The sequence below is a fragment of the Ursus arctos genome, unplaced genomic scaffold (genome assembly GCF_023065955.2).
Source record: "Ursus arctos isolate Adak ecotype North America unplaced genomic scaffold, UrsArc2.0 scaffold_15, whole genome shotgun sequence".
Classification (NCBI taxonomy): Eukaryota; Metazoa; Chordata; class Mammalia; order Carnivora; family Ursidae; genus Ursus; species Ursus arctos.
In genome coordinates, this window is record NW_026622819.1 from 20,303,893 (window position 1) to 20,319,797 (window position 15,905).

Genomic DNA, 15,905 nt, shown 5'->3' on the forward strand with positions numbered 1-15,905 from the left:
CTGTTGGTATAAGTTTTTTTCCTAAGTTTTAAAATGATCAAATTAAATAAAATATGTATAGTGTTTGCACAGAATGAATAGTCACAAAATGTTATTTAAATTATACATATTGTTAGATATGTACTAATATGCTACATATTAGCTGACTAAAGAATGAATTATTAAATTAGGGATTCGTATTGATGTTTCATAGAAATTATAGGTCACAGAAATATAAAAAAATATATGTATATACTCAAGGAAGCATTACCAGACAGGGATATTGAAAATTAATGGATTATTTATTTGCCATTTTTTCAGAGTAAGACCATCTGATAATTACCTCGTAATTAAAAATTTTCTTTAGTTTGTACATATATGTGTGCTATCCAAATAATATAAAGAATAACACTGTAAGTACTGAAAGACAATCAGGATTATTCTGTTCAGTAGAAAGAATATTCTGTTTCGTATACAAATAACCTTATCAACAATCTGTTTTCTTGTACCTTTGAGAATTTAGATTTCCTTTTTCAGTATTAAATTGGATTGCTTCATGAATATAAAATGACAGTGAACAGTCCTTTTAAAAGGATAGTCAAAGGAAACTTGGTGAGTTGTCTAATTCAGATTCAAATTTCAATCTGGGAAATCATGTCTCCGTGAAATTCTGTTTAATATTTTTTTTTCTCCCCAGTTTTTAAAAAAGAGAGCCCCTCAAGAATAAATAATACTAAATATGGTTAAACTTACTTGTTTGATTATATCATATAAATGTTTTTAAGTTTTCACAGTATTAACATAATCTGCATCTTGTGCAAAGATTTTCTTTTTTTTTAAAGATTTTTATTTATTTGACAGAGTGAGAGAGAAGGCACAAGTGGGCAGAGAAGCAGGCAGAGGGAGAGGGAGAAGCAGGCTCCCCGCTGACCAAGGAGCCCAATGTGGGACTCAATCCCAGGACTCTGGGATCATGACCTGAGCCAAAGGCAGATGCCTAACTGACTGAGCCACCCAGGCGCCCCATTGTGGAAACATTTTCTCTCTTCACCATTACTTTACAAGTGCATTCTTCAGAAATAGTATAGACATTTTACTAAATAGAAGCATTGTTACTAATAGTAAGCAATGCAAAAATATACTAGATTTAGGAAAAATGCCTGCCTAACAATTCCTTAATGTCAAACCCTACCCACTTAATTTGCACATGTTTTGAATATAGCAAGAGAAACATACAGATATTTAGTATAACATTCTGCACTAAATGTTTTAATTGTAATATTGCTTAATATATTAGCAGTGGTTATGCATTACTATCCCTGTTTTGCAAATGATACAAGTTAGGCAAAGAAACTTTCCCAAAGGCATATATAACAAGTCAGCAAAAGGATTTGAGACTAACCCTGTAATTCCAGGGTGCATTGCAATGTACAGTACAGTCGTGTACTAAAAGTCGTGCACTGCTCAAAAGGGTATTTTCTTAGATTATTTTATGTAAGTAACTCTGACAAGACAAAGAGAATTAAAGAAATATTAATTTACTAGCTTTTATCTGTTGTTAATTTTTGCATAATACTATACAAAGAATATTTATATTTTAGGTATATTCAGTCAAAGGTAACATGGCATTAAAAGACACATTTTGCACAATAAATATTTTACAGTATTTGTTTCTTCCACCATGTCAATAAGGGGAAAATCAATTAAGAAAAATAATGAAGTATAGACTCATATGTGTTTTTTGATCATTTCATTCTATGGTTGCCTTTCTCATCATAAAGCTTATCTGTTTAGTGAGAAAGCTTATATAATTTCCGCTTTAAAAAGTCATGTACATAAACAAACAAATTAAAAGTTTTAATAGAATTTAAAATGTTGACTAAGTTACGCAGGTTTTCAAAGTCAAATAAACATGGTAGATTACACATATCATTTTCTTAGCTTTTACTTTTTATTTGGCATATCAATCCCAAAATGATTTTTCACAAATGCTTATAATTTCATTAATTTTAATATTTTACTTTCATGCTAAATACAAGTTAATTTCTAGAAATCATAAACTTCTACAAGTTTTACATATAGATTTTATTGAATTATAATTGTTTTATAAATCCAAATCAGTTTTCACAACCCTATGAAGTATACCATTCAAAGCCTTCATTTGTGTTGATTTTAAATGTACTTATTTATGTGTATGTAAGTATATGTACCTAAACATATACATAAACATGTTTCTTTGCTTCCAGCTGTGTATATGTTAATATGCTCTTGTCTCTTTTTTTTCTCTTTCTCCTTGGCTTGTCTTATTCCTACACATTCAGTTCTTTTCCAGAAAGTTACCATTTTAACAATGTGAAAGTATTTTCCTAACATAAATAGATCTTAGAGAGTGAAGAAAAATGGAGAAGGTTGGTAAATGTCAGGAGAATTTGGCATTCACAGGTAGCTATGAAGGTAATTCTGTATGAAATATTAAATAAAGGATAGATATTCAATATTATATATTGAAAGAAGAAATGTGGAAAGTCTATATGGAAATAAAATACTATCAATATAATAAAAAAGGAACAAAAGTCTCTAGGAATGAAACAATTATATATAACAAGAGGTATGTAAAGCATTTTTAAGAACTCTCACCTTAAAAGAAAAGAAAGTGGAATATGCTTTAGTTCCTCTCAAAACTGTTTGCTATAAACCAATATTTTAAAGTGTGAGCAATGAGAAGTGCAGCCTCTACTGGAGCAACTTGTTTAAAGTGTAGAAAGAAAATGTGTGTGTGCGAGTAAGCCCCGCTTTTCTCTTACTGTATTATTTCTGTGTAATAATATTTATGATTCTTAACTTTTCCTAGAAGTGGTCGAAAATTTGTTCTTTCAGTGTGTAAACATTAACTGTGTTTCTGTTCATACCTTCTTGGAAGTGTATAAATAAATAAATGGTTACTAAATGTAGAAAAATTAGTGAGGAACCAAAAATTTTCAAAATTTTCAGAATATGTATATTTAGAAGGTAATTTCTAAATCTCATTTGCTTGAGCATCTTTTATCCTGTTAGTATGCTTGATTTTGAAGATCAGCAATAAAGCCAGTTGAATGTTTTGGGATTGAGAAAGGACCATTCGATTTCTAATGCTGTTTCAACTCCTCTAAGCTGTGGTATGGTTGACCATTCTCCCCTTGAAAAACTTTCTCTTCCTTTCTCTGTTTTTCTCCTCTCTTTCGAGTTACTGATTCGCAGTCTTGTATGATAACTGCCCTCTTTTTGTCTATTCCTGAAATCCAGAGGTTTTAGGGAGTGCTGTCCATTAGAACATTTTGTAGTGATGGAAATGTTCTATAATTTGTGCTGTCCAATGGAGTAGCCAATAGTCACATGTGGGTTGAGCTCTTAAAATGTGACTAGTGCATCTGAGGAAGTGATTTTTAAATTTATTTATCTTAATTAATTAAGAAAATAACCACATGTGACTAGTACTGTAATGGACAGGACAGGTTTAGAGGTAATGACTCAGTCATTCCTATCTTCTCAAATAACAAATACTCCCAGGTCATTTAATTTATTTCCACTGCTTAAATACTCATTTTTCTGTTGCTTAATTTCAAAACTCTATCTTCAGGTAAGGTTTTGGCACAATTTTAGTAAATAATACCTCCATATACTTAAATGTCCAAGCAAAAATCCAAAGTTATATTTCTTGACCCTGCAATATGGCCCCATACCTTCTCATTCACAAATTTCTGTCTATTGCATCTCCAAAATTTTTTTTAAAAGATTTTATTTATTTGAGATGGAGAGAGAGAGAGAGAGCACGAGCTGGGGAGAGGGGCAAAGGGACTGGTATAGAGTAACTGCTCGGTATATACAAACTAGCCCTAACGATAATGAAGATGATAATTATTTCCTTTATTGATGTAACTTTTAACTTTGCATTGCAGTGTTCTGTGTATTTGTCTTTATCCTTTGAAAATGAGAACTAAAAGACAGGGCTATTTTGTTCTTTATTATATATCAAACACATAGCATATAGTATATTTATTTAACAAATATTTAACAAAAACTTAAAAAATATTTGTTAAATAAATGAACAAATGCATGCATAAATGAATGACAATTTTCAGGGAACTTATAGGTGTGACTGATTAAATTGTTAGTAATTTGCATACTTGGTCCTTTAAGATATTTCTAATAAAGCATTTAATTTGCCTGTGAGAGAGATAGAATTACTAGATAATCACTTCCTGCATGTTCATCACTAAACACAAACACGCATCACATCACACAAACACTTATACAAAAACATATATATTGTTTGGAAGTTGAATGACCATCTTAAATTTGATGATTTACTGGAAGACCACACATGATTCTGTATAATAGTAAGTTATACTTATGCCCAAGGTTTATTAAAGCAACAGTTATGGAACAGAAGCAACCCTAAACAAATGCACATTGGATGGAGTCCAGAAAGAAGACACAGGCTTCCAACTTCCTCACCTAAGGCTACACAGAACGTACTTTCTTTCTAGAAGCATACTACAGGAATATGTGTGGAATGTCTCTGCCTATAGAGACTCACTTAAGTCTAAGAATCTGGGGATTTATGGAGGGCAGATCACATAGCCACATTGTATTATACTCCCAGCCATAGCAACAGTCAGGACCCCCAACAACCAAACACAGTACGCATCATCGATCTTGAGGTTTGTGCAGAGCAAGCCTGAGAAACTAGTACAACATGGTACATTGCTCTAGATAAATAACAAAATCGTAAGTCACTAACATTAAGAACCTTCTAAGGGCCACATTCCCAGGAGTTGGCCAAGGGTCAGTCATGATTCCAGGATCTCTTGGAGATATGCAAGCAGTGAGCAATCATACCTACTTTATTAACTCTTTCCTAACATGTAAAGAAATAATATTTATTGTAACAGCAAAAGGCTTAGTATAGAAAATTTGGAAGTTATATAAATGTTTTACAATAAAAAATACCCTAATCACAAAACCCAAAGAATGGCTAGCATTTTCATTGTTATTTTTACAGGTATGTATTGCTATATACAGTTTAATCGTATCAGTATTGAAGGCTGTCTTTTATTAATATATGAGTATGTTTTCAAATGGCTGGCAAAATCATAATTTTCATTTTAATTGCTTTATTAGTTTTGATTTAATATAAATGTGATGATTGCTTAACTTTTTATGTTCAAATTAAGTTTTAGTTCTATAAAGGCTATTTTATTTATGAATTTTCTATTTATGGTAATTTCTTCAGTATATCTTCAGAGAAGAGAAAGTTGTTAGTAAAACTTCACACAATCTGATAAAGTCTGATTTAGACTTTGGGTTCCTGTTCTGGCATAGAAGGAACTTAGAAGTCCTCACTCTGTCCTGATAATAAGTAAAACTTTGGTCACAAGATCAGCAGCAATACTACTTTTTTAAGAAATGGAAATTCTTGGGTCTCACCCCAGAACAAATAGGCAGGAACTCTGGGGTGGAGCTCAGCAGTCTGTGTTTTAGTAAACTATTCTGGTGATACCAGTACTGGCCTAAGTAAGCAGCTTGGGACAGCTGCAGATCCTCAAATAAACAGCCAAGTCCTAGAAAGGAAATAAATAGGAAAATCGAAAATAAATACGATTTTTGTAATCATGACTTGGGGTTTCCAGATGGAATAGAGGAAATGTGGCAAAAGGAGAGAGATGGGAGTTGGTTCATACGAAGTTATGCAAAGGCGTTAGGAGCAGTGTTCAGGGCAGTGTTGCTTTAGCCTCTTGATTAGGTAGGTAGGTAGGTAGATTGTTAGATAAGAAGGAAAAGAGAGCAGGGCAAGTAGTTTACTGACTCTGTTAAGTAAAATACCAAGAGCTAGCTGTATTCCAGGGCTCAAACTGTTTATCAGGTATCTTTTGTTTTTTCTCTTGTTAATGCTTTTCTCTCTTTTGTGTTAGTTTTTTTTTTTTTTTTAAAGATTTTATTTATTTAACAGAGATAGAGACAGCCAGCGAGAGAGGGAACACAAGCAGGGGGAGTGGGAGAGGAAGAAGCAGGCTCATAGCAGAGGAGCCTGATGTGGGGCTCGATCCCACAACGCCGGGATCACGCCCTGAGCCGAAGGCAGACGCTTAACCGCTGTGCCACCCAGGCGCCCCTCTTTTGTATTAGTTTTAATCTCCAGCAAGTTCTTTCTAATGTGTAAAAATGGGTCTCAGCTTCTCTATGCTTTAAGTCCATACAATTTATGACATCTGCAGCAGTGCCTCCCAGATGTGTCTGACTGCTGCTGCTCATGACATGTGTTCAACCCTGTAATAAGCACTGCTCTGAAAGATTGGAATTCAAGAAGACTGCTGTGAGTTATATGTCCATTCTTGTATTGGGTGTGGTTGACCATGTGACTGCCTCACCAGAGTGACCTGTTTGGGGAGAAAAAAATAGCCATGGGGAGATAATGAGCAAAATGTAACGCTCAGATGGCTGCTTTGTAAGAATCGAGCAGATATATCTGTCCCTTTGGAAATTTTTGAGGTAAACTAGCATTTGAGGCAAATAGACTTAGTTCTAATTCATTCTTGGCACAAAAAAGTTAACTGGGTTTAGTCCCAAAAGCTTAAGCAATAATTTGGAAGCAGTCTGACTCAGCAGCTTTTATAAACTTCCCTAGGTGGCAGGACAGGATTCTGAACTATTGGAGAGAATTCAAGTAAGATAAAGACTAAATAGTGTCCATTCAAATTAGTGACAAAAAACCATTGGTGACCTTGGCAACAAAAGCTACAATGGATTGACAGCAAGGAAGCCAGATGGCAGTGCATTGAGAAGTGTGAATGATAAATGAGGGAACAGAGACGGGGAAGAAAATGCTTTTAAAACGTTACATACTAAAGCAAAGTTAATGAAAATAGCAGTTTTCTCAACTTACAGAAAATATGATAACAGTCATTATCACTGTGTTGTAGAATTACAAGTAACTATAATTTTGTTCATATTTTTCATACATTCTAAATTAGCTACATTGAACATGTATTACTTCATAGTCAGAAAAAAATAAACACACTTTTAAAAATAAGCAGTTAGGCTAAAACCCTGAAATGCTATAAGACAAATATACATCAAACTCACAATCCAATTTCCGGCACACAACCAAATAAGGTGAACATCTGGATCTCCTGAAGCAAATGGAGAGTTGTGTGCTTGGCCCTGTGGCTGCACAGTAGATCCAGTAAATTCACAGAAGAGTTCAGGTTTATACCCTGGAGCTGTTATGGCAAACTGTACATCTAATTGACAGCTTTCCTGCTGAAAACATCAATAATCATTCATTGTGGGTCCTAGATCCTGAGCAAGACTCTGAGGGCTCATTTCAGCAAGTTATAGCTTTGCAGGTCACCTTCGCAGATTTATATAAGGATCTTACAGTGGAAAGGACAAAGTGGAAGGGTGTTTAGGGACATGTTCTTACTCTCTGAAAACCTGGGTTAAAGCTCTGCCTTAAAATAAACACACACATAGAGCTAAAAAACCAAAACTTTCTATCATTTTCCATTTGTTCTTAATTAAAATTTACTGAGTCAACTGCCTCTGGAGCCGTTGGTTATTTAGTTATCCACTGCATAAAAGTGTAACACATGACAAAATAAAAATGTAGAGAGCAAATTATTGATATAAAAATACCTTGATGGATCTTTAAATTATTTTTGTTGTTGTTGCTCTAGTGAAAATAGTTTGAAGTTTTACCTTTATTGCCAGAGGATGGCTCGTATTTGAGGAACTTAGTCCCTTTACTGGGGATATCTAGACTTGCATAGTCCAGTATGAGAGCCACCATCTACTTGTGACTATTTAAATTGAAGTTGAACTAGATTTAAATAAAATTAAGTTATTCAGCCACTCTAAATACATTCCATGTACTCAGTAGCCAGATGTGGCTGGTGGCTACCATAGGTTTCCATCATCACAGTTTCCTTGCATAGAACTGGCATAGGTAGAGACGTTCTTGGAAGTTATCATGTGCTAGTTATTCCAGGAGCTGGGTAGGAATGATCATGTTTATATTAAAAGATGGCTGTAGCAGATACTATACTAGGTTTCCTCAGACCATCAATATTCATTTATTAACTGATTGCCAATAATCAAGACTCCATTTCTCATCCTTCCTTGAAGTCGAACATACCAAGTGACTAAATTTCAACAACTGCAGATCAGCAGTAATGTTTTTTAGTGGCTTACAGGAACCATTTGAAGGAGAAAGCTGACACTTGGTTTATATATTGAGGGAATGAGCTCCACTTTGGACTACTGAGATGAAGATCATAGCTAGGAATGATGAAGTGGAAGTATGGTGCCTGAGATCCTTAGGGAGCGGCGCTGCCCTACCAGCCCAGGAAAGAGTAACTGAAATGTGGCTGTACTGTGTTTAACCACTATATTTTAGGTCTTTGTAACCAAGACCCAAGCCATATAATTAGGAATTTTGTGTGGTTGTACACATGGGTTTCCATGATGGTAGTCACCTCTGACTCGTTGGCGTATATATTGCTAGGACTTGCATCTTCCTGGCAAGTAATTGTGAGAGATGGATAGCAGGTGACTGCTCTTTATATTGAGAGGATTGTACAGATAACAGCCAGTTACTAATTCACATCCATTCTTTTGTTGATTAACTGAATAATGATTTGGTTAATGAGAAAGTGAGTATATCTAACTTTATAAACCTGATTTCTTGTAGCTTTATCTAGCCATATGTGTACTTCTGCCTGTTGATATGTATAAAAAATGTACTACCCTTTTTAAAACATTCAGTTTTTCCATATGAAAAGGTACAGAATCAGCTTGTGCATTGTTATCTTTTTCCCTTCACTCTTTTTCCTGGTAGAAGTTGAAAATTATAACCAAAAGTGGAGCAACCCCCTTACAGTTATGAAAAAAAAATTATATATTAAGAACAGTAGAGAAGAAAGCAGTTTTGATTTTTGAACAGCTGTAGGTCACAAACTATTGAACACAGTTTGAGAAATCAAGTTTTATTTGGTTAAACCACTATGATGATACCTCTTACATGCAAATAAATAAAGTGCTAAATGATACAAAGGCTTTTGTAGAAAAGGTTCTAAGTATGGACAGGGACTCGGGCCGGTAATGCGGGGCCATTTCACTCTCCATTTCTAGGATCATATGTGAAGAGGGCTAGGACTCAAGTAGAAGCAGAAGTGGAATACAAACATAAGCACATTTCTGGTTCAGCTTACTCATTAGTAGCTCTAATTCTATTAACTGTTCTTCCATGTAGTTATAGTCAAAGTCTCAGCCAAATATCTTCAGTAGGCGATCCATTTCTGTGCTTCAGAGACCTCATTTAATCTCCTTGACCAGATCATGATTTAACATCTTGCTTACTTGTGCATTTGAGCACCCCTGGAAGATTTCACCAGCCATTGAATGAACCAGAATTTCCTTTTTTCAAGTAAAATCCTTTTTCTCCATGAAGCTCTGTAATGGACATACCTGGAACAGGCTTACAATAATTTGTTGTTTGACGTTTAACTTCTTCTACTAAAGAGAAGTAGAAACTCCCTTTAGCATCCTGAAATGACACAGAGCTGGGGCTGGGAGTATGGAAGCATCTGCTGTGTCATAAAAACCAAGGGTGATTATTCTAACATATGAATAAATACATAAAATATATTTAAAATTATTTATAAAATTATCCTATAAATTTATTTGACTTTTACAATTTAAAATGCCGTATGTTGGGGCGCCTGGGTGGTTCAGTCATTAAACATCTGCCTTTGGCTCAGGGCGTGATCCCAGAGTCCTGGGATCGAGCCCTGCATCAGGCTCCCTGCTCTGCTGGGAGCCTGCTTCTTCCTTTCCCACTCTCCCTGCTTGTGTTCCCTCTCTCGCTGGCTGTCTCTCTCTCTCTGTCAAATAAATAAATAAAATCTTCAAAAAAAATAAAATAAAATGTCATATGTTCTATGAGCAGCTCGTATATGACTTAAATTTTCCTCTCATCTCTATAGATTCAAACAGTTATTACTCAATATCATTTTTCTATTTTAAGTACCTTTTTGACGGGTACTAAAAATATACCCCCCCCAAAAAATTAACTTCAACCTCACTTTCCATAGGTTACCCAGATATGCAACAGATTTTTCAACAAGGTTTATTAAAAAAGTAATCATTCAATGAATTTGTGAGAATTTAATTTAGAGGAATAATATTTAGTCATAAAAAGCATAGCTCTAACCAAAAATACTTCATTCCAGTTTATTTAGTGTACAGACATTCATTGGATGTTCAGGACATTGCCATAGCTGTTCTATTTAAAATGTCAGTTCTAGGATCCGGCTACAGACTATGATAAAGTAGCTGATCTTTGAGAGTTGTTATAAAAGGTTAAAAAAACAAAAACAAAAAAAACTCCACAACCCAGTTGTTTATAGGTATCAGAGAACAATTAGCATGACCAGGACAATTACAGAAGTAAAGAAAAACATGATGATTTGAACCCTGCATTCAAAACAATTGTTTCTTCCAGGGCGTTTCCTGATTCTCATTATGGGGCGTATAGACCAAACTAAATTGGGTACTAGAACTTGCGGCAGAGTCCATGGACTAGGTCAACAAAATGTAGAATACAGAGATACCAAAAAGCTAGAACTTGAAGGTACAAGTTTCTGAAGAACACAAAGCTGCAGAAGGGTAAGACTTTTATCCTGTTTGCACTAAGCAGTACAGCCTTGGGAAGCTGTGAAAACTAAGGTAATAGATGCTGCTTAAAGGATAAATTCTAAGCTTCATGTGCCTTGGGAGATAAATATGTGGCTCAGGGATTTCTAAGAACACTAGAAAAAGTAATCTAGTCTTTAGAATGCTTTTGAGACCCTTTATGTCTTAGGCCCTTAGGATGCAATCCACTAATTAGGGGCAGTTGGGTAAGGTACCACCCTCCACTGGTTTTCATGATCTCCCTATAAACCTGTATCAAGTCATGATAAGTGGAAGATAACACATCCAGAGGTTCTGTACTTACTTATTCACAATTTGTGTAGTTAATCAGAAATCATCAAACATGATGTGAAACATTACCAATGAACACGAATCTCAGGAAAAGAAAGCAGATGGGAGAATTCCATATATAGTTTATCAAGATACTGACATTATTAGATCCAGATTGAAAAGTAAATACAAATTATATTTTCAAGAAAGTAAATACAAAAATAGATAATTTCACCAGAGGTATGGAATCAGTTTTTTAAAAGCTAATAGAAATAACAATACCAAAAATATTATAATGCAATATAGATTTTAAAATGTGGGCTGAACTGCAAATAGGACCTAGAAGAAAGAGAATTAGTAAATTAGAGAATATCTAGTAGAAAATACAAAGATGGAAGCAAACACGGTGGGGGAAAAAAAGGGAAACACAGAACAGAATTAAAAGATATGTCAAAATAGTGAAATATTCTTAACATGTAATAACTGGATTCCCAGGAGGAGAGGAGAGAGTAAGGAGCAGAAACAGTCTTGGAAACAATAAAATAAAGCTAAACAGAACAAAAAAACCACCTTTTGAAAATCCCGCTCTACATTTTCCTGATCCTCTACAGACTCCTGGAGCATAAATATAAAGAAAACCACATCTAGAAACATTGTTTCACTAAGAGTTTCCACAACAAATTACCACAAACTTAGTGGCCTAAAATAACAAATTTTTGTCTCACAGTTCAGGAGGGCAAAAGTCTGAAATCAGCATGCCAACAGGGTTGTACCTTCTCCAGAGGCTGTGGGGGGAATCCATTTTTCGCATCTTCTAGCTTTTGGTGGCTGCCAGGCATTTCTTGGCTTTCCTTGGCTTGTAGCCCCATCAGTTCAGTCATGGTCTCCATATTCACATCGTCTTTTCTTCCATGTGTCTGTGTCAAAACAACCTCTCTCTCTCTCCTATAAGGATACATACAATTGCATTTAACATCCACCAGGATAATCCAGGATAACACTTTCTCTCAAGATCCTTAACATAATCTCCTCACTTGCCAGAGAAGATTCTACTTATATGTTCTGGGGATTAGAAAGTGAGTTGTATTTTAGGTGGTCGGGGGAGCATTTTTCAGCCTACCACACACATAGTAATATTCCTATAGAAAGACTTAGGCAAAGAAAAAATCTTAATCGGCCAGAGGAAGCAAGACATGTTACCATAAAAGTAGCAGTATCCTACTTTTCATCATAAATGATATAAGTAAACAGACAATAAAATGAAGTTTTTAATATACTTCAAAAACAAATACCAAACCAGAATTCTGTAACAAATGAAAATATCCTTTACAAGTAACAGTAAAAAGAGTCATGACTAGACAATAAGAACTAAGATATTTATCAGGAAAGCAATCCTAAATGAAATATTAAAGTTCTTTAGGCAAAAGTAAATATATCACATTGCTGACCAACAGAAGGTGGTGAAAAGCATAGGAAAGATAAAATACATGGATGCATTTAAATACAACTAACTGTTAAATAATAATGCTATGTTGTTGGATTAAAAAATATATTGTATTAAAATATATGACAGTGATAGCATATTTGGTGAGAAGGGAGTAAATAAGTGCAGGGTATTATGTTTCTTGAATTACTTGACTGGAAGAACCAGGCTTTGTATGTGGGGTGGTAGAAGAACTAATTTAAGATTCAGTACCAAATGTCAAGGACTCAGGGTGTAATCTCTTCCATAATACCCAAAAGTAATGTATAATTAACACGTTAGTAGAGAAAATGGGACAATAAAAGAAAATGTCTTACTTCACGGTGGTCATGAAAGAAAGAAAAGAACAAATGTGAGAGAGGATAAAAGGGAACAAATACTTATATGGTAGATTTGAACCCATGACTATACTAAGGGGAAATGTACCAACTGCTCTATGGCATATTTCATTATTGCTCTTTATTATTTACTCCTTCTTGCATCAACCTCTATCATGTCTTCAGATCAGTCCACTACAGTTAGAGTACCTGCTCCAGTGATGAGCAGCTTGCTCAGGTGTTGCTCATTTTTTAAGCCAGTAGAGTGGGACAGAGGTAAATGTGCAAGTTGCAAGTGTAGATCGTAATAAATAGCATATTTCAGTTATCTGAGAACTTCTGACCTCTGCTTTGATAAATATGCCTCATATCTGCTATTTGAAGAAGAACGAGTCATACATATACAGACCCAAAGTAAACCTGCATCTGTAGACCAGCAGCAATGAAGTTCAGCATACATCAGTTGAACCCCAGCTAAGAGGAAAATGTGTGAACGAAAACAAATGCTTAAGTTCTACACCAGTGAAATTGTTATTTTTATGTGGCAGAGGTTATCTATAACTCCTTTTATTATAATTTCTGAAACTATAATGTTTAAGATGTTGCCCGGTATATCTTTCCTTAAATATTTTTAGAAAGCTTAAGGACATGTTCTGAGAAAAGTTTGATGTGTCCAGTCTACTTGCAATTACACTGTAAGATATACGTATCTTAAAAATAGTCATGGATGTGGTTTTGACACATAAGTAAATGAATACAGAGACAAAGGCAATGTTCATGAGAGAAAGCTTTAGAGGAAAAAAGTGTCAGTGGTCTTGGTTAAAAGAAAATCAGTTTCTATGAAATGCAAAAAGACATTTAGTCTCCTATCTTTCTGTTAAGCAGCAAGAAATAGATTGAGGAAACTTCCCAGATGCCATAGAGTATGTATTTCAAAGCTCTCCTGAAAAATGACTAAATACAGTGATAACAATGAAACTGTATCTCAGGAATTGAAAGCATGTGTGAAGGAGAAAGATGAACCATGGAGCCAATCCTAGAACTGGTACCTGTTTAAAAAACCTTTCTTTCTTCTCATTTTGCCCAGTGGACACAAGTGACTGCTTGAATCACTATATGCGGTAATTATGTATCTTATAGTCTTTCACTTTTCAAATGGAGGTACTGCTTGCAGTTTACCTGTTTCCATTTCACCACTGTTTGTTGGATAGGTGGGGACAGAGAAATTATCTTTTTATGTCACAGTTTTCCAAAACAAAAAAGAGCCAGAATCAAAACTGATCAAGATAATAAGATTCTTAGTGTTTAGTCAGATTCAAAACTGGATGAAAATGTTGTGTTTTGGGGAATAGGAGAATGTATTTTGAAAGTGGCTGGGGGGGACGGATGTATAAATCATTGTGACCAACAGAGTGGACTGCAATAGCTCACTAACACAAATTTCAAATAGACAAAGATGGGCGGAAACATAGGCGAGGAAAGAATCTCTTGGCGTCTTACAAAAAAGTATTTTTCAATGTAAAGATTAAGTGCAAGGTAAAGCATTGAAAAGTATACTAAAAACGTTTTAAAAATTGGCTTTGATGATGAGTTTTAAGATACAACACCAAAAGCACAATCCATGAAAGGTAAAAAAAAAAAAAAGGTAAGTTGGATTCTTTCTCTTTTTTCCTTCCTTCCTCCCTTCCTTCCTCCCTTCCTTCCTTCCTTCCTTCCTTCCTTCCTTCCTTCCTTCCTTCCTTCCTTCCTTCCTTCCTCTAAACACAGAATTAAGAGAATGAAAAGAGGAGTCACAGACTAAGAAAACACATTTATAAAACATGTCTTTTACAGGATTCGTATCCAAAATATGCATGAAACTCTTAAAATTAAACAATAAGAAAAACACTAAAGTAGAAAGATTTGATCTGACACCTCATCAAGAAGATATACAGATGGAAAATTAATATATGGAAAGATACTCAACATCATATACCATTAGGTGATTGCAAATCATACAGAAGTGAGATATTACAGTGGCTAAAATCCAACTAACAAGTGAAATGCTGGTGTTTGTGGAGCAGCAGGAATTCTCATTCATTTCTGATAGAAATTCAAAACAATACACTCACTTCACAAGACAGTTTTGTAGTTCTTGCACGCTAAGTATAGCCTTACTATACGATCCAACAATCACATCCTAAATGTTTATCTAAATGAGTTATAAACTCATTTCTACAGAATAACTTTCCCATGAATGTTTGTAGCACCTTTATTCATAATTTCAATAAAGATGGAAATAGCCAAGATATCTCTCAAAGCATGAGTGGATAAGCACACTGTGATATATCCATGCAATGGACTGTTATTCAGCCATAGATAGAAATGAGCTATCAAGCCACAATAACGTAGAGGAAATTTGAATGAATACTGCTAGGTGAAAAAAACTAGTTTGAAAGGCTATATTTTGTGGTATTCCAACTATATAACATACTGGAAAGGCAACAGTAGAGAGAAAGCAAAAATATCAGTGTCTACCAGGGGCTTGGGGAGAGGGAGAGACAGATGAATACATGGAACGCAGAGAACTTTTAGGCCAGTGAATCTCTTCTGTGTGATACTGTAATTGCCAAAACCCATGAAACTGTACAGCATAAAGAACTTTCATATTAACTATGGACTTTAGTCAGTAAGATCATATTAATATTGGTTCATCAGTTGCCGCAAATGTACCATACTGATGCAAAGTATTAGTAATGGAAATACTGAGGACAAAGCGGGGAGGGAGTATATGGGCAGTCTGTATTATAGACTCAATTTTTATATTAACTAACTGGAATTTAAATAAAAACTTAAAAAAATAAAGCTTACTTGTTCTGGAAGAAAATAGAATATTAATTATAAAAAAAGATAATATTGAAATAGTTTTATATATTCAATGAAAGAATACTACACAGCAAATTAAAACAAAATTAGAGTTACATAGAATAAAATATATTTCATAGAAGCTTGTAAAATGAAATAACCACAGATTATATACTCTTTGATTCAATTAATATGAGTTCAAGGACAAGCAAATCAGTTTTGAGAGAAGCCAGAATATATGTTAACTTGAGGTGTGTATTGACTGGGATGGCAAGAGGTAG

General features: G+C 34.6%; 1 long non-coding RNA gene across 1 annotated transcript in view; it reads right to left on the reverse strand.

Annotated features, from left to right (window-relative positions):
- Positions 1 to 10,130: 10,130 nt before the first annotated feature.
- Positions 10,131 to 15,905, reverse strand: part of LOC130543692 (uncharacterized) — a 47,901-nt gene continuing 42,126 nt past the window's right edge. The window contains exon 4 of the long non-coding RNA XR_008959189.1: positions 10,131 to 11,925. This is a non-coding gene — a long non-coding RNA (uncharacterized LOC130543692). The remainder of the gene's footprint in view (positions 11,926 to 15,905) is intronic.